This window comes from Pleurodeles waltl, chromosome 3_1 (genome assembly GCF_031143425.1).
Source record: "Pleurodeles waltl isolate 20211129_DDA chromosome 3_1, aPleWal1.hap1.20221129, whole genome shotgun sequence".
Classification (NCBI taxonomy): Eukaryota; Metazoa; Chordata; class Amphibia; order Caudata; family Salamandridae; genus Pleurodeles; species Pleurodeles waltl.
The window spans coordinates 390,304,280-390,324,250 of NC_090440.1; positions in this window are offsets into that span (position 1 = coordinate 390,304,280).

A 19,971-nucleotide genomic window follows, 5' to 3' on the forward strand; every position below is an offset into this window, starting at 1 on the left:
GCAAAGGTATAAATTCTACCTATTTCATAATCTTTCTTGTCTCTATTGAATTTAGAGGCCTTGCGGAGCTTGATTTTAAATAAGAAGTTCAATTTTATGGGTTTGTTCTTCCATACGACGTTTTGATTGAATAATCAAAGTGTCCATCAATTTAACTGAGCATTCAGATGTATGCGCTCTCCATTGTTCTAGAAGATCGGGATCTATATCACCCAGGGTAGGCAATATTAGAATTCTGAGACCTCGTGGCACACAACCATTTTGTATATATTTGGTCAATGAGGTCATTTCCCACCATTTTTTTAATTCTAAAATTCTTGCCTTTTCTAGTTCAGAGATAATGGTGGTTGCTGTACGTGTAGATAAGTCCGAAGGCATTGAGGTTCCAGAAACATTATCAAATAGAGTAGTGGCAGCTTGTTCCCACAGGGCTTTCCGATTCGCCATGATGCATTAAACAATTCAAAAACTGAAAAATGAGTCCAAAAAATTGAGTCCAAGAAATTGTACCAAGTTACCAGTGTGAAAATATGTGAAAAAACTGTCGTCTATTCAGAATCAGTCCCAATACAGAGTTCCAGATAGAAAAACGAAGAAGAAGGAAAAATCAACCGCTTCATTCAAAAATTAGAATCCAAAACAAAAATAAATAGTTCAACCAAACTCAAATGCCGGACCGTTACTGTAGGGACAGCGTGTGTGAAAAGTTCAAAGAAACCCAAAGCACGCCGATGTATGTCAGTGGTTCGTATTTCGCAGCGCTGGTTACACAGAAAAAATCTGTGCAATATGACACAGTTCAAATGAATGATTCGGATGACGACTATACTATATATATATATACACACACATACATGCACATACACATGCATATATATATTTATAATATTAATAAATATATATATATATATATATATGTATATATATATATATATATATACATAACCCTGAGTAAATATACATTTGTTAATCAGGCTTAAAGAATATGTGTATAATTTATTATGTAATAGCAACAATACATATTTCTTAAAGAACTATACATATCTAGAATATACACACAATCAGATTATAAATATTTATCAACACATGCATATACAGTCCATTCCTGTTTGAATATGGTGTTTATGGAGGAAAGAGACAACTCTTGAGTAGTCTTATGAAGGCAAGATAGTTATCTGTGGATTTTATATTTGGGGGTAATGAATTCCATAGTTTGGCTGCTTAAACAGAGAAGTGTGTAACACCTATTGCCTTTTTCTTGTATGGTGGTGCTTTAATACCGGGTGCCAATCTTGAGCAGAGGTTTACTTGTTGAATCTATGTGGTTATTTTGTTTCTGATGAAAAGCGGTCCTTATCCATGTATAGCTTTGTGAGTGATACAAAGCAGCTTGAAGGTGGATCTTCTGGCAATGGGTAACCAGTGTAGTGCTCTCAAGGCAGGGGAGATGTGGGCTTGTGGCTTTACATGTAATAGTAGGTTTTCAGCTGAATTCTGAAAATGTTGTAGGTTTTTAATAATAGTTAGAGATGATTCATGGTAGAGGCCATTGGCATAATCCAGTTTGGATAGTACAAGAGATATAGTAGCCTGCACCTTGTGTGGAAATCCGAGGTGGGGGAAGATGTGCAGAGTCTTTAAGGTGATGAAGCTTGATTGTGCTAATTTGTCCACTTGTGCATTCATTGTTAACTCGGAGTCCATGGTAATTCCAAGGTTTTTAACTTCCTTGGATGCTTGAGGAGGTGGTCCGAGATCGTCAGGCCAGATGCACAGTAGGTCTTGATGTTTCCATTCGACAAATGTGAGTGTTTCTGTTTTGTAAGCATTTAGTCTGAAATGGCTCCACTGATCAATGCCTCTGAGGCAACTGAAGATTTGTGAGTTTTCAATGTCTTTGGGCATTCCAATTTAAGTAGTATTTGTGTATCATCTGCATAGTTGAGGCATGTGAGTTGAAAATCATTGATCAATTCTGGTAATGACATCATGTAGAAATTGAATGGATAGGTGAGAGGATTGATCCTTAGGGGACCCCTGTTTTTGTGAGGAAGGGTTTGGACGAGATGGGGGGGAATAGAAAATGTTAGTTCTGTTTTGAAGGTAGGATGTAATCCAGTTGAGAGCAGTTCCTTCTATACCAGCTTCGTGGAGTCTTTGAATTTGGGTGTCATGGTCAACAGTAACAAAGGCAGCTAAGAGGTCCAAAAAAAGTAGGCAGCACCTCCATTGTAGTTGACTGTGTTTTTAAGATCATCCCAGATTGCTATGAGTGCCAATTCAGTGCCTCTTCCTGGGTGGAATCCAGTTTGGTAGTAATCAAATGTATGGAATTATCTTCAATGAATTGTGACATCTAGGCGAATGCTGCTCTTTCAGTTTGTTCAGGAAAGGTCCATTTGTGATTGGTCTGTAGTTGTTGGGGTCCTGTGGGGTCCTGAGGGTCTAGGTTTGTTTTCTTTAATAACAGACGGATGTATGGCTTTGCAGGTCTTCAGGAAAAGTTCCTGTAGTTAAAGAGTTATTGATGCTTCTTCTTACAGGTGTGGCAGCAGAAGTAGATAAAATAATAATCTTGAAGATGTGTGGTGGGCAAGGGTCAGAAGGGCAACCAGAAGGCCTGCTTGCTTTGACCAAATCCACTTTGTGATATTTGTATGAAGGAGTGCAGAGGCTAGGTTGGTTTACTCTTGGAGGGATTTTAGGAAATGGGTTGGTGCTGATGGTTTTCTTCTGTTTTAAATAGGAGTCAAATGTGTCTCCCTTGTTGCCCCAAGTGGGAAGGGTATGCCCAGACGTGGGTCCCGTGCTCCCATGCCGCTGGAACCATGCTATCCTGGCTGATGAAGGGTGATACCCTGAAACCGGTCCTAGGATGCCTGTTTCCAGTCCAGGGAGGACCTGGCTTGGCAGTTCGAGCTGGACTGTTCCCATGGGGTATTTTTAGTTTTAGGGGCGGGGTGGGGGGTTGGGGTTTTAGTTTTAGGGGTGGGGGCCGGGGTATTTTTAGTTTTAGGGGTGGGTGGGGGTCGGGGGTTTTAGTTTTAGGGGCAGGCTGGGGGTTGGGGTATTTTTAGTTTTAGAGGCGGGGTGGGGGTCGGGCGTTTTTAGTTTTAGGGGTGGGGTGGGGGGTGGGGGTATTTTTTGTTTTAGGGGCGTGGTGGGGGTTGTTTTTTTTTAGTATTTGGGGGTGGGGGTTCGGAGTGGTTTAGGTTTTTAGGGATGAGGTGGGGGATTGAGGTGGTAGGTTTTAGAGGTGGGGGTTTGGGTTGGTTTTAGGGCCGGGGTGAGGGGTTGCGCTAATTTTATGGGTGGGGGTTGGGATGGTTTTAGGTTTTGGGGGGGTTGGGGAGTCGGGTAATTTTAGGGGTGGGGGTTGTTTTTTTTTTAGGTTTTAGGGGTGGGGTGGGGGCTAGGGGTAGTTTTAGGGGCGGGGGTGTTGGGTTGGTTTTAGGTTTTAGGGGTGGGGGTTGGGTAGTTTAGGTTTTAGGGATGGGGTGGGGGTTGGGGTTGTTTTAGGGGTGGGGTTGGGGTGATTTTAGGTTTTAGGGGTGGGTTGGGGGTTGGGTAATTTTAGGGGGGTTGGGGGGGTTTAGGTTTTAGGGTCAGGGTGGGGGCTCGGGGTAGTTTTAGGGGCGGGGTGGTTTTAGGTTTTAGGGGTAGGGGTTGGGGTACCTTAGGTTTCAGGGATGGGGTGGGGGTTGGGCTTGTTTTAGGTTTTGGGGGTAGGGTGGAGGTTGCTGTAATTTTAGGGACGAGGGGGGGTTGGGGTAGTTTTAGGGGCAAGGGTGGGGGATTGGTGTGGTTTTAGGGGAGGGGGTGGGGGGATCACGGTAATTTTTAGGGGTGGGGGTGGGGGCCGGAGGGACGCATGCTGGAACCATGCATGCCTATCACTAATGCTTTTACCAGGAAAGCCTTTATGAAATTTGTTTTTAAGGCATTTGTGGTAAAGGCATTAGTGGTAACAACGCGGTCGTTGTTCCGACCTCGTTGTTCAGGCATGCATTGTTCCAGCATGCGTTGTTCCAACATACATTCGTTTTGGGATGGGGCATATTGGGTTTGTCAAACCAAATGTTAAGGTCCCCAAGAATGCATAGGTTTGAGTATAATGTTATAAGGTTTGAGACTGTATCTAGAAAAGTGTCTGGGAATGTTGAGTTGTTAGGTGGAGGTCTGTAAAGGAGGAGAACATTACAGGAGGAAGTTGGTGTAGGGTTGCATCTGGTGAGGAGGGTCCCAATACCTTTTATGGAAACGTCTGTTTTACTGAGATTTAATCCTTGTTTGAATATAATAGCTAGTCCACCTCCTCTCTTGCCTATACGGTTTTGTGTGATGGTTTGATAGCCTGGAAGAACGGCTTCATGCAACTCTGGGGCCATGTCATCTCCCAACCATGATTCCATTATGAATAGTAAGCCAGGTTGTGTGGCCGTGAGCAGGTCCTAGATATGGTGCTTGTTTATTTAGAGTGATCGAGCATTTTTTGAGCAGGCAGTTTAGAAAATGTGTGTTTGTGGTGGTGGTGTTTTGTAGAAGGGTGAGCAGTATATTTTGAGCTTGTAGCAGGTGCGTTGTTAGTTGTGATAACTATGTGAGGGTCACAATAGTCCTGTTTTTCAATATAGTGTTTCTCTTCCAGCAGGCTTAGGAGGCATTTTGTTGGGTCTATGTGTGTTGGTGGTGGACTTGGTGGCTGAGAGTGACATGATGAGTGTAGTTTTTTCGTAGAGTAGCCATATTGTGTAATAGACAAGGGGGTGCGAAGTTGTTAAGAATGGCATGTTGTTTATTTTGTTTGCATCTATTTAGTATGGGATAGGGGTGGTGGAGGAGCATGAGGATCATAATGTAAGGTTCTAAATTGTGCTTGAATATCCTCTTTTAAACACTACTGCAAATATGTTTCTCTACTCCGCTTTGCAACATTCTTAGGGAAATCTCCTCTTCAAACTTCAAAATATAGGTTGCCTAATGGAATGTGGACACAGAAAGAAAAAAGAACAGCAATACAAATATAAAGCACGTAAGGAGATCATATTATAGTAACTTCGGACAGACTACCCCTGCTAGACAATATCTACCTCTATGCACAACTGCAAACACACGTTTCTCCACTCCCCATGTAGCAGCCTCAGGGCAATCCTTTCAACGATCTTCAAAGTGTAGGCTGCCCAACAGTAGGGACCAAAAGATTGTGTATTTTGTAACTGTGGATGCAAAAAAGAGAAACAGAAAGAGCAAAAGTGTGCGAGGGGATCAAACTACAAAATTATGGACAGAAGATTAACGTGCTAAACAATTTTGCCTTGAGGTAGCCACAAGGGGAGTAGCAAAATATGTACTAGGGAGCCATTATTAGACTGTATATTCTATATATATCTAGAGCTGTGGCAGTCATGCATAGAGGCAGGTACTAAAGTGTTTAGAAACTCAAAATGGATGCAAAGAAAAATAAATTAAACGGAAGGAGAAGCAAACTATAATTGAAATTTATGTCACTTATTATTATTGTGTGTTTCCTGATTTGATCCTGCAGATACTCTACCACTGTTTGGTGGACCCAAACAACTTCTGAAATATATTGCAACCAAAGGCTCTTGTGTACAGTTTCCACACAGGCAATACAGTACATGGTTATGGACCTTTCTTTATGAAAAAGCAATACGTTAAGGCTCATCATTATTTCTCCCACTCTCAGAGGAAGGTAAAAGGCTTACCAGACTGACAGAAATTTCTGTGTGCAATCATGTGGGACCTTATTAAAAACTGCACGCTCACTCCTCAGAATGGGGACGTGGTGGGTTTGGTGAGCAACTGCATGTTCCTCAGAATTGGGAGGTAGGCAGGTTTGGTAAGCAACCTACATGTAGTCAAGAGAACTCACTAGAAAGATATTTAAGAAAGGTAAGTAACTTATTCTTCTGATGGATTCATCAAGCTACAGATTCTTCACCTCTTGAATCAATTCCCAAGCAGTAGCAATAAGGTAATTGGTCACAGGAGATGAATAAGCCAGGAGGTCCTAGAACACAGATCTGGCAAAAAACGCTGTCCCTGCAGACTTAGGAATCAAGATGATAACGCCTGGCAAAGGTGTGGGCCAAAGACCATGTTGCTGTTTGGGAAATGTCCAACACTTGAACATTCTGAGGCAATGCCCAAGAAGCAGCCTTCACCCTGGCGACACAGATCCTTCTTAGCAAGGGTGTACTAGATGCACAGGATGATTGATATGGAAATAGTCTGCTTCTGAATCCTCTTTCCCTTCTTGGACTCAGCATAACCCACAACAAGTTGGTCATCAAACCAAACACCAAAGGCCCTGATGAAGCAGAACCTAAGAGCATTCAAGGATCCAGACTGGGAAGCTTCTCCCCATTTTTGGTGGGATGAGCAGCAGATGGAATGTTGGCAAGATGAGGGACTTGGCCACATGAAATAGAGTAAGCACTTTCGGGAGTAAGGAACTCTTAATCTGTACGACTAGTATGTCTCAGAATCATGAAGTCAAAGGAAGACAGAGCAGCTCATCAAGACACCAGGCAGCAGTAAGGAAGATTAGAAAAACAGTAAGCGCTCAACCAACTGTGCATAGACTAGAAAGATAAACTCATAAGAAAAATGAGCACCAAATTAGGGTCCCACGGTATCATAACAAATGAAGGAAGACAAAACTCACTGACAAATAACCCTTATCAGAGCCCACAACAAAGCTGTGCCAGATCAGGAATAGTGCAAAGTACAACACATCCAACAAAGACGCCCCTGGTCAGCTTCCTCTCAGAACTCAAAGAAGCAAAGCATGACCAGTATCCAGAATAAACGGACTTAGTTAAGGGGCAGCAAACTGACAAGATGATGTTCATCACTGCCGAAGGAAGATAAAAGGAACTCTGGTTTGCTCTACTTAATCTACAGGCTTGAAGCTGGAAACTCTAGGATGTTAGGATGCAAAACCTGTCCCTCCAATTACAAGAGAAGGTCTGCCTTGAGTGAAAGCGAGCGGAACAGACGGAAAAGATGATAAATGCAGCATAAACAAATAGCACACCCTCTGTAGCCAGTTTATTGTAATCAAGATCACCTGCACATGGTTCTGGCACAGCTTCTACAGACCCTGAGGACTCAGAGGGATGGGTGAAAATATGCAGTGAAAGTTGGAAAGCCCATCTCAGGCTCAACATTTCTCCAGCAGCACCCTCTCAAGGGAAACTGGAGAGTACAGAACAGATGTCAGTGAGTGGTTCCTTCAGTGGCAAAAAGGTCCACAGGGGAGGTACTCCAGAGGGAGAGTCTGAGTGGAGACACAAATCACTACCAATATAATGATGTCAAGTGAGATCATTTGCATGGGTATTGAGGGATGCCACGTATTATGAGACTGTGCCCAAAACTATAGCTTCAGGGCTCCAGACACATGGGGTGCAAGCACATACCACTCAGTGTACTGGTGTACCACATCACTGCTGTACTCTCCATCAGGATCTGACTTGAGTGCTAATAAAGGGCAGAATGCCTTGAGAGCCAGGCAGACTGGCCAAAGACTGAGAAGGCTGATGCAAGACCATCACTCTGTGCTGCTGATCACCATGTTCTTGAGATGTCTAAATAGGAGTGTCTCTTCCATTAGGACAGAGGAGCATCATCCCTCTGCTTGAAATGCCCCCCAGGGATGAACAATAAAATGGCAAAAAATTTCACTTATTACCATTTTATTTTCCAGCCTCCTGTCCTGAACCGAGAGTCACGACGGGGCGTGGCCAATGCTATTGAATGCCAACAATGAACTGAGCAAGTTTAAGGTGTGCTTGTCTTTTTGGCTGGCCGTCTTGCGACAGCCAGCCAGACTTGTGCACTTCAAACTTCTCTAACCTAGCTGTCTTGGGTTAAAGAAAGCACAGGTTTCCAGTGCTCTTGAGAGTGCTGAGATGGGCCACTACCTCTAATCCTGGTGCTTCTCTCATGCTGGGTACCAGCATAAGAGCAGCACCAGGATTACTTAAGGGAATTTCCTAAAGCGAGAGGAGACCAGAACAAGGAGGACATCGAACGTGCGGCAAGCAAGGTCAGTGTTTTTTTCTTTTTATTTACACACACCACTGACCTTGCATGCATGCAGATACCAACACCACATTTGCCGGCCCCCCACTCTGCCTACATGCAAGTTGCCGCTGTTCCCAAAGCAGGCAAGGGCGAGGATGTCAACGACAAGACCATTGTCGGCAGGGGGTAGAAGGACTTTCCGCAAGTTGTGTTCAAAACATCTCCTTTGATATTGTTTGTATGTATGAACAATGTTATTCTAACTATATGTGAAAGTCAAGATTCACACTCTAGTTTGGACAGAATTTGTTACTTACCTGTGACTCACGTTCTCCAGTATTGGTATCTTCTACCGACTCACATGCCTGAACCACTTCTCGTTGTCGAAGCTAAAGTCCCACAGCAGCACAGCGAGAAGCATACATCAGCACAACAGGCTGCAAAGGTAATACAAAACCCAGCACAACATCCCATCCATTTCCCCTTCTAAAAAGGACTAAAGCTGAACAATGACCAACCAGGCGACAGCACCCTCCAGAACACTCCCAACAGAAGCATCCTCCCCCAGTGTTCTCCATAGGCTTACATGTGTTCTTTCCTTTTTTGCCATGCCTCCTTGCTCCTTGTTGTTGTTTTACCATGTGGCTGGCAGCCATTTTATGCATCCAGCCACTGTGTCTTTGCCATTGGTTTGGATGGGTTCTTCTTTGTTCCCCATGCCTCCTTGCTCCTTGTTGTTGATGTTTGATCCTGTGGCTGGTGCTCATTTGGTCCATCCAGCCAATATCCCTTTGCCATAAGCTTACATGTGTTCTTTGTTTGCCATGCCTCTTCCTCCTTGTTGTTTTCCAGTGTGTATTTTCATTTTATATTTCATTTTTTATTTTAACTTTTTATTTAATTAAAAAAAATATATATTTAATTTTGATTTATTAATTTCTTGTTTTTTAGTTTTTAAGTTTTTTTAGATTTTTTTAAAAATATTTTATTTCCTTTTATTTAATTCTGCATTTTGCTTTGATCTATCCATCCATATCCATTCCTCCATCTGTCCATCCACAAAAGGTGCACAGACGCACTAAAACATTTGGTTTCTTTAGGTGTAAAATAATACCATTTCCTCCTGATACCCTAGTTACAGCGCACTGAGGACAAATCACCAGCATAATTCATTCCTTTAATGATTATTCCATTTCCCCTGGATCACCTGGCTGCAATAGGTTTTTTAAGGATTATTCCATTAACCCATACACCTCTCTCTGATTGGAGCAGGTGTCTCTTTTAAAACAAATGGAGATAAAGCAAAGAGCTATATCTGCATGTTGTGCTGCCTGGAATTTAATTTTATGGTTTGGTGGTGTGGTTTAACTTTATAATGTATGATCAAATTGGCATTTATTACATACGTAACCAACCATACTAAGATTGCATTTGTCTGAACTATTTCAACGTGCAAAAATGCCATGTTTCACTAGTTACATGTTTTTCTTGCTTGGTTGCTTTTAGGTGCAAAGGACAAGAGACATCACATCACCCTCAGTACTGCCAAAGAGAAGGCCTGTAAAGTTACTTTGGTCTGTAAACTCTTCCCCTTGTGCATCTTAGTGCCTCTGCCAATTTAGAGCTTATAATGGTGCCAAAAAAGTTGCTCCCAAGAAAGTGGTCATTGAGAAGAACCAGCTTTCCATCAGTGGCATGCCACCTGCAACCTTTTTCAGGAGATTTGTGCCTGGCACACCAGCCTCGGTGGAAGAACCTTGGAACAGCAGTCCCACATCAACAGCACCACCCCAACCTAAGCCCAAGACCATGTCTGTCAGTGAGGCAGCTACTGCAATCATGGCGACACCGCCAAGCAGTGACTTTGATTTGGATTTGTAACTTTCTCAAAGTAGTACCCAATTGTTTCAGGAAACAGAACAAAATGAACAGCAGGCGCAGCCAGCAATAGTAGATCTTCCCGAAGTTGGAGCAGAACAGGACATCAAACTTCCTGTGGAGCAAGAACCTCCTCTTTTAGAATCATGGCTCCCAGATCTCCAGCAAAAAAAAGGAAGGATACTACTCCACCTTCTTCTCCAAGAACCATTTCTGATGATGATGATAGAGACACGGAGTGGACCCCAGCAGAGGCTGGGAGAGGCCAGCAATGGCAGGGGAAAAGAAAAGTTCTAGAAAGCCCTAGAATCATAGAAGGGGATGATGATGATGATGATGATGACAAGCCAGTCGTTGTGGAAGCTGGCACAGAGGAGTCTGATATTAATATCCAACCTGCTCCAAGGGATGTGGCACAGGCAGCACTGATATGTCCCATATCTGTAAGGCCCCAGCTGAGACCTGCAGCAAACAGTTCCTCTGTAGAAGTATGCACTACAGATAGGAAATCAACAGCACACCCACCTACCTTTAGTTCTTCTTTAGGCATTGGCTCTGGCCCAATAAGAAAGTACTTCTCCCCAGTTTGGGAATTTTTTATGATTAGCAAACAGGAGGAGAACATTGCAATATGCTCCACGTGCCACATGAGTGTTCATCAAGGTAAGGCTGGTTCACATTATGGTACTGGAGGACTGGTGACTCATATGTAAAAACATCTTCTAATCCGGTGGGAGGAGCACCTTAAAAGAATGGCTGATCCTGGTTGTGGTGGTGAAGGTGAAGAGAGCCATGAAACATCAGCTACACCTGATCAAAGCTGGGGAAGAAGAGGACGACATCCTCACACAAAGAAGCCCGGTCCCCAGCAGTGCACCAGATTCACCCGCCTTAGCTACCTCACAATTGCACAGGAAGACTCAGAGTTAGATGGCGACACCATGGCATATGGTGAGTGCAGCACAATACATATTGAGTCTACAATCACCTACATCTCAAAAGTCACCCACGTCAGTGGCCCCACAAAAGAGGAAAAAACAGGCTACAATTACAGGAATGCTTAGGCAGGAAAGGCTGTAGGACTGCAACCATCCAATGGTAGGCTTGTGCAATGGGAAGCTGACAAAAATGTTAGTGCTGGGCCTCGTTCCTCTTTCTTTTGTGGAAGTAGTGGGATTCTTAGAGTTTGTGGCAGCCGTATGCCCAAAATGGAAAATTCCAAGCTGGACCTATTTTGCAGAGTTACTGTTCTAGCGCTGCATCATAATGTGCTGCAATTGGTTGGACAAGCTTTGCAGGAAAGTGTTGTCCACATTATTCACCTGAAATGTGGACAGTTGTCAGGTCACTGATTATATGTGCGTGACTTCACATTGGATCTCTTTTTTGGTGGTAAAGCAAAAGCTATTTACAGGTCTTGTCCATGAACACATTTCTAAGAGCATTCGGCAGCATGCAACATTAACCATGTTCGCCATGAAGAAATCACATACAGCTGCAGACATCTTAGATGAATTTAATAGCAAGGTGTCTGAGTGGCTGCAACCCAGAGGTCTTCAAAATTAGATTTGTTGCCATGGACATTGGCAGTAACCTTGTCAAAGTCATTTCAGCTGCTGGCTATTTCAGGGTCCTGTGTTTGGCACACTGCATCAATCTATTTGTGCAAGACTTTCTAAAAAAAGAAGACATAGGGCATAGTTACAAGTTTGGTGGTCTTGAGGCTACCAAACTTGCAGTGGTGGTCAGACTGCTGCACTCCTGGCAGTCCGACCACCAGATTATGATCCTGGCAGTCGGACCACCAGAAGACTGCTGCCAATCTGTCAGGAACCCTGATCCCGACAGAGGCAGCAGTCTCTTGGCTGCACTCTTTCCACCAGACTGACAGATGGAAATTCCATAATACATCAGCTTCTGCCGGTTAGCCCAGTGCAAACATCGTACTTCAGCGATGGTGAGGCTGCCAGCTTGACAGCCGCCTTACCACAGCCATATTGGAGTTGTGGCAGTTCAGTCGCCCCAACTCATAATCAGGCACATATTCAGCAACATACTGACCACCTCACATGAATCTGCATTTCTTTTAAAGCCCGGAAGCAGCTGCAGATTATTCAGCGTGATAACAGAGTACCAGTTAAAGCTCTGATACAGCAAGTGTCAACACGCTGGAACACAACCTGTTACATGCTGCAATAGGTTTGAGCAGTACAGACAGATCAATAACTATATTATTCTGAGAGGGGATGCAATTGGGAAACCTATGACCATAAAAGCAGTCAAATGGGGCCTAGTCAAATGACTGATACAGATGCTGCTCTCTTTTGAGGTTTCCTCATGGGATGTTAGCAAGGAGGACAGTTTGATGGGCTAAGCTATCCTGTTATTGCAGCTGATATGGTAGCAGCTAAAGAAGGTGTCTGGAAGGTTTGTACTTAGAGATGTGAATGAAAACCCAAAAGTGCATGACCTAGTTGAGAGCTTAATCTTTCGCTTGGCTTGTAATGCAAGGCTGCAAAGTGACATTATCTTATCCAAAGAGTACATCTGTGCCACCCTACTTGATCTGTGCTATAAAAGGCAAAAGAGGTCAAGTAAGTGGCAGCACTAATGACACTTCAAAGGATGTTTTAGGAGTAACTGGATGATCCAAAAGAGGTATATGTGACAAAACCCATTGGTGTATTGGTACGGAAAGATGCACCATTTGCCAGAGCTCAGAAGGCTGGCAATAAAGTATCTTCCTTGTCATGTATCCAGTGTGTCTGTTGAACATGTGTTCAGTGCAGCTGGTGCAGTTGTAACTGTGAGACGTAACAGTCTCTCACCTCAAAACATGGAGAGATTAACTGTGATCAAAATGTACCAGCATTTTATACCACCTGATTACATCATTCCCAAAACATTACAGGAGGAGGAAGAGGATGTCTGGTCAAAATCAAGTGTATTTGCTGACCAATCTCTAGGTGACCCACCTGAGTCAGAGGATGAAATCTACTTTTCAGACTGAGTATGTCAGTTCCACCATAGAAGTTTTTAATTATTTCTCTTTGAGCTTCTTCCTTTCTTTCATTGCAAAAAAACTGCTAGTGGAACATTATGTTTGTGTCGGATTTCTGCTGGCCCACCAATTTTTAGTCACATATTATATGGCTGGATTGGAGTTGGATCTGTGTGCAGTGAAGAAGCCCACACATTCCCTTTAGTTGTCTGCCTCCCTCACATGCCATTGCTTATCTGTTGTTTACATCACTTAGCAGGGCTGCCCCAGATCATTGATTAAACGACTGCCAGTGCAAATGCCAATGCCAAATTCCAATAGGATGCTACTTGCTACCAATAGAGCAGATTATTTTGTCCAACCGCCATGCTTAGTTTGGAAGAGTTAACTACTAACTATTGCACCAATGAGTGGTGATATATTGAGTGTGTTTGAGTGATTATTGATGATGTATGTGGTGGCTGACAGTGAGGGAGAGAATTCAACAAATTTGTAAACCTGATTCTGATGATTTGCAAAGTTTGGGGGGTGCTGCTGGCTGATAATTTTTTTCTTTTAAGTGATTGGTCTTTCAAACGTTGTGAAATTTACCTGAAGGATTTACTCTTTTTTTCTGGTTCCTCAGACTAGGCCACTTTAGTTACCAAACAGAAATCTACATAAAATACTTCAGTGCTGTTACTCTATTTGTTCTTTATCAGCAGTGCACTTGACTACACAGGTCGACCTCACTCAGTTCGGGACTGGGATGGAGTTCCTCGGAATGAGAAGGAGGAGGATGGAAGGACTCAGGGTAAGACTACCTAAACAGCTAAAAGGAGAAAGTTATCATCTTCAAAGTGAAACCATGATGATGGTGAAGAGTCTGCGGCCTAGTACTCACTCAGCTCTGTGGTCTGAAGAGAGGTGCATTGTTGAGAAATGCTGATGTGTATCTGTTTACTGCATTGCTGCCTCAAAGGTCAAACTTCTGTTATGTTCTTGCTCTGCCTCTAAGTCTTCTTGGTACACTCCTGACTCCTCATGAAACTTACCATTTTTCCTTTTGTCTTCTGTCAATTACTGTTTCTTCCAATATGCAGGCCTTCTCCTAGACCGCTCCTGCATGAACAAAACTTGGTGAAAGCTCAAGATTCCAGCTTACCTGCCAGACAGGTTCAGTCAGGCACCCAGTAGTGACAGACATTCCAAAAATAATGGAGATGCAATTTGGCAATGGAGTATCATTTTCCTTGGGTGAACTTCCATCCTCCATAATTTGTATTTTTCAAACCTAGAAGACATATCATTTAGAGATATACCATCTTTAGTCTCTTTGGGCAGAAGGACTGTTTGTAATAAAATAAACTGAACTGTGTCAAATTTATCCCTTCATCGTTTCCTTCCACAACAGATTGCTGATGGTGTGCTACTCAGCACTCATTGACTATTGTAGTGGTTTCTTTTGTGTACTGTTTGTTACACTTTTCCAAAATCCCCTTTCCTATCCATTCATCAATCCCCTGACTCTCTTCCCCTGGACTGTGTGATTTATTTAGGTATGACTTAATTTTACACCGTAAATAGATCACACACTTGCTGGGGTGGAAGTTGTGAAAGCGACACCAACTCACTGCATGACCTTCTGTTACCTGAGCAATATTCCACATTAGTCCCATCAACATCATCGTTCATGCCTTGCGTTGTGTGTGACATAAATGCTTGACCTTGTCCAAAAACTCTTGACTCTGAGCCCACTTCTCCTAACTTCATGATTTAATTTCCTAAGTTTTATCTTTAAATACTAACTCCCCACCATTGCTCAGAAGAAGTTGATATTGCCAATTGTTATTATCATATCAGGTCTTCTTTGTTGTGTGTCAAATTCTGTTATTGTGGTAGCTTGGTCTCAATCTTCCTAAAGTTATGATATAATATGACCCACTAACTCTCTGTTTTCTTTCAATCTAGTTGACAGTGATGGATTGATTAATCCTGCAGTTGGAGTTCACATAGGTGGGAGTGTCACCTTTTGACTTACCTGTTATGACGCTAGCCTGCTCCTACTACTAATACTTCTTCAAAGAATAAAAAGGCCACCTTGGGAAAATCCCTGCAGTAAGAAGACTCCATCACTTCATCCATTCAGGTGAGAGTAGAATTATGGAAGAAAGTGAACTTGTTTAGTTAGTAATTAACTCCTACTGAAGAAGATGTTTCAGTCTGTTTCTAGATTTTTGTAGGCTAAATAGTCAATGGCAATCATCCCTTGGTGGTCAATATAGTTGCAGAGTGCAGTTGAGCAAGGGTATAAGTAAATGACATACACTTTCTTTTGCAGATTTGAAAAAAACAGGCTACACTGAACGACGGCAGTGCAAATTAAAACACCAAAATGAACATTTTAGGCATAAATCAAATAAAATTAATTATCCCCTTTTTATTTTTAACACATACAAAAATCCACCCTTTCCACCCATAACAGGCCCAGCTCTCTTCTCAAACAAATAGCTTGGTCCCCAAAAGGTCGAACAAAAAGTCAAATGTGAAACTTAGTCCCAACTCCATCCCCACCCTCTCCACCCACAACAAGTCCCTCCTGCCAAAACAAAAAAATAAAAAAGAGCTTACAAGAGGGCACTGGTCCAGACTCTGCTCAATCCTAGTTAGCCATCTCTCCATTTGGTCCATACACTGCAGGATACGGTGGAGCAATATCCTGTCAGAGCAGGAGGGGGCGGCAGAAGGTGCAGTCAGGGATGCTGACAGCTGGCGGCACAGCCAGTGATGTAGTGGCCGTGAGGCTGGGGCTGGCATGTTGCTGAGTTGGGTCCTGGGTCAGAGGCAGCTATTTCACCCTCTTTGTCCTCCAGGACTCCAGCCTCTGCTGTCACAGATTGGCCGATATCGCCTGCCTGGTGGGTGGTACTGGTCAACCAGCAGGAGTAGCTACAATGAGAAAAACAAAAATAAAAAAGGCAAATTATAAACAATGCTCTGAACAAACACTTCTTCAGGAGCAGTACATTGCTGGTCCCCCAGGGATATTGGAATTTGATGTGATTTCTATGATTAGGAGAATCACAGGGACAATTTTATTTTTTGACCCACAGATGCCTCACATAAAAAGCACTGACTGCCCGGTCAGAAAACAATTAAGATGGAAGAACACTAGATTTTAAAAAAACTGTGATTTTATTTTTTAAAGGCTTTTCTAGTAACTAAACAGAGACTTTTCATGGAAAAATAACAATGAATTACCTTTCATTTATGAGTAAGGCATTATGCACTATGGAGTACAAGTTGTAATGCCAAATTAATGGGGGCATGTTAGACAGCGCATCAAGTACTTTGCTACTGTCTGCAGCTGGGACAGATGTAAGTGACAAATATTTATCTTTAATTCTAATGGCATTGCTCTTCCCTCAATGACTTTCACTTAGTTTCTACCCTGACTCCAAAAAGTCAGAGAAATCAATAAGATATGTCACACATGTTACGTATAATATGCAGATTTATTATCCTGTCTACTGAAAGTAGATGGAGGGGAAAATGATGCTCTGTACTACAGGGAAAAGAAAGGGCTATACAGATTGCATTTGGCACATGTGTCACAGAGTATCCCTTACGCCAAACTTTAAATCAAATTGGGCACTTACTAGTCCCACTTTACTCACTGGCCTCTCACACCACCTCAGACTCTTTCCAACAAATGTATTCTATGGGCAGTAAGGAAAGATAACTTGACTTACTCTACTGCAAAGTACGGCTGAGGGATTAAGCGGGTAGGTAGAGATTTGACTTTAGAATAGAGGAATATAACTGATCATAGATTCATCATGTGCCTAAGCTTTGACTTATTCAGTCACTGTATAGAACTACAATAAATCTATTATGGTTAAATATTGAAATATATTTTGAAAACACTTCACATGGCCATAACAATGTGGCACATGCCAAGAATGGATTTTTCAAAATGTTTGGTATACTGGGGTGGAAGAACTTGAAAGATTAAGGCCCTCATTACAACCCTGGGGGTTGGTGTTAAAGCGGTGGTAATACTGCCAACAGGCCGGCGGTGAAAAAAAATGGAAATACGACCAGTGCGGAAACCGCCAACACAGACAGCCACTTTAACACTCCGACCGCCACGGACACCAACACCGCAACGGTAACCGCCAATAGCCAGGCGGAAGACAATGTACTGCCCACGACATTACAGCCCGCCCATCCGCCAGCTTTTCCGGGGCGGTACCAACACCATCAAAAGCACGGCGGAAACAGTACACAGAAGGGAAACCACCCACCTCTCGACACTCAACGAAGAACCAGGGAGCCCGAGCTGCACGTCCTGCCCAATCTGGTCTATCTTCTCATCTACCAGGAGTACAAATAACAGCAGCGACAACCACAGTGAGTACTGCACCTAGCACACAGGGGAGGTGGGGAGGAAAAAGAGAGTGACACACACATGTAACACGCAACACCCCCACCCTCACCCCCAACACCATACACACAAACACATGCATCAACCTTATATTTACACCCTGTAACCCTCTGCAAGAATGTAAGGACAAAAGGATTTGAGTCAAATTATTGTCATTAGAAATAGTCAGATATACGTTACAATTTGAAAAACTGTATTTACAAAAATATACAATATGTACATAAGGCAGTACATTGTCCACTCAAAATGTCCGTGCAACTGAGCCAAAACTCATAGGCCGAGCCCACACTTGACTCCTGCCTCAATACGGAGAGAACACTGCAGAGGCATCAGGTCGAAAACACACAGGCACCTCAGGGGGATGGGGAAGGGGGGGCACCTTAGCCGGAAGATGAGACAACACCACTTCTCCTGGAGGGGGCTCCATGCCCACAGCGATGTCCTGGGGAGTGCAAGGCCGCAGTCTCTCAAGTCTTTCAAGTGGGTGGTTTGCCCACTGCTTGGTCCTGGGGAGAGCAAAGCCACAGTCTATCAAGTGGGTGGTTTGCCCACTGCTTGCTCCTGGGGAGTGCAAAGCCATAGTGTCTCAAGTCTTTCAAGTGGGTGGTTTCCCCACTGCTGGTCCTGGGGAGTGCAAAGCCACAGTCTCTCAAGTGGGTGGTTTGCCCACTGCTTGGTCCTGGGGAATGCAAAGCCACAGTCTCTCAAGTGGGTGGTTTGCCCACTGCATGGTCCTGGGGCGTGTAAGGCTACAGTCTCTCAAGTGGATGGCTTCTCCACTGGTTCTGGAGGGGGCTTTGTGCCCAGTGTGCTTCATCCTGCCAAGGATAGGGTGAGTGGATGCATATCTCCACTGATTCTGGAGGGGGCTTTGTGCCCAGTCTGCTTCATCCTGCCAAGGAGGGGCTGAGTGGATGCCTTCTTCCAGTGGTTCTGGAGGGTTCTTTGTGCCCAGTCTGCTTCATCCTGCCAAGGAGGGGCTGAGTGGATGCCTTCTTCCAGTGGTTCTAGAGGGGGCTTTGTGCCAAGTGTGCTTCATCCTGCCAAGGATAGGATGGATGCATATCTCTACTGGTTCTGGAGGGGGCTCAGTGCCCAGTGATGCAACACTTGGAGATTTGCAGTGACCAGCATGCATGATGGTCCATGGAGGCAGGGCCAGAGTCCATACAGCGGCGGCTACGGCTGCACAGTGGTGGTAGTGCCGGTGCTGGTGGGGGTGCTACCAGTGGTGGAGGGAGGTTCCAGCCCCTCTCCTGCAGCCTCGGATGGCTGCCCACTGGGGCTGCTGCTGCTGGCAGTGGTGCTACTGTCAGCGATGCAGGTGGCGGTGCTTGCGGCGGTGCAGGTGGGGGTACTGGCTGCGGTGCTGGTGCCAGAGCTGCCAGTGGTGGGGGAGGCTCCAGCCCTTCTCCTGCAGCCTCCGACGGCTGCCCACTTGGTCTGCTGCTGCTGACAGTAGTGGTGCTTGCGGTGGTGCTTGCGGTGGTGCAGGTGGCAGTGTTGGTGGCAGTGCTTGTGGAGGTGCTAGCGGCAGGGCTGCTAGCGGTGCTGCCCCGGTGCAGGTGGTGGTTCTGGCAGTTGTGCTGGTAGCCACAAGGACTTTACCTGCAGCCTTGGACGGCTGAAGTGTCTTGCCTGGTGTTTTGTGCCCCTTCCTCACCTTGGCAGATGGCGGTGTGACCTTGGGTCTGGCAGCTGGAGTCTTTGAGGTGGATTTGCTGGGTGGTTGTGGCTCCTTCCCCTTGCTGGATGCTGTCCCCTTCTTCACCTTGCCAGATGGTGGAATGGTGTTTGCTTGGCAGGGGTTGGTGGCACACTGGCTGGGCTGACGGGTGCCCCCTTTGATCCTCTGACAGGTGCAGGAACCACAGCGGACGTGGACTTGGTGGCTGAGGTGCTGGGCTTCTTAGGGACTCTGGAGCAGAAAGAGGGAGAAGGTCTGGGAGTGGAGGAAGAGGTTGTAGGAGGTGTCTGTCTGCTGCGTTTGGGTGCAGGTGCATGGGCTGATGCTGTTATGAGGTGGATGGCTGTTGGGTGGGTGCTTGCGTTTGTGTACTTTGGGAGGAGGGGTCACAGACACAGTGGGACAAGACACAGGGAACGTGTGCATGGATGTGGGGGTGGTGACTGCCAGTGAGGGGTGTGTAGTGATGGGCGTGCTGGTGATGGAGGTAGTGGATGAGGTTGTAGTGCATGCAGGTGTGAGTGGAGATGCTACTGGGAGGGAGGTATTGGATGTTGGTGTGTCTGCATGGGGGTGGTGCTTGTGTATGCCTGAGCCACTTCTGTGTGTTGGTTTGGGTGAATGCTGGTCTGAAGGTGTGCTTGGGATAGGCTGGGGTTGAGGGGATTTGGACTGGGTGGAGGAAGTTGGAGGGGGAGGCTAGAGACAGGGACAATGGCTGCCATCAGGGAGGAGGCCAGAGCCGGAAATGCTCCCTTTTGGGCCACCACGCCAGAGTGAATGCCCTCCAGGTATGTATTTGTTTGTTGCAAATGCCTCTCTATACCCTGGATGGCATTCAGAATGGTTGACTAACCAACAGTGAGGGATCTCAGGAGGTCAATAGCCTCCTCACTGAGGGCAACAGGGCTGACTGGGCTAGGGCCT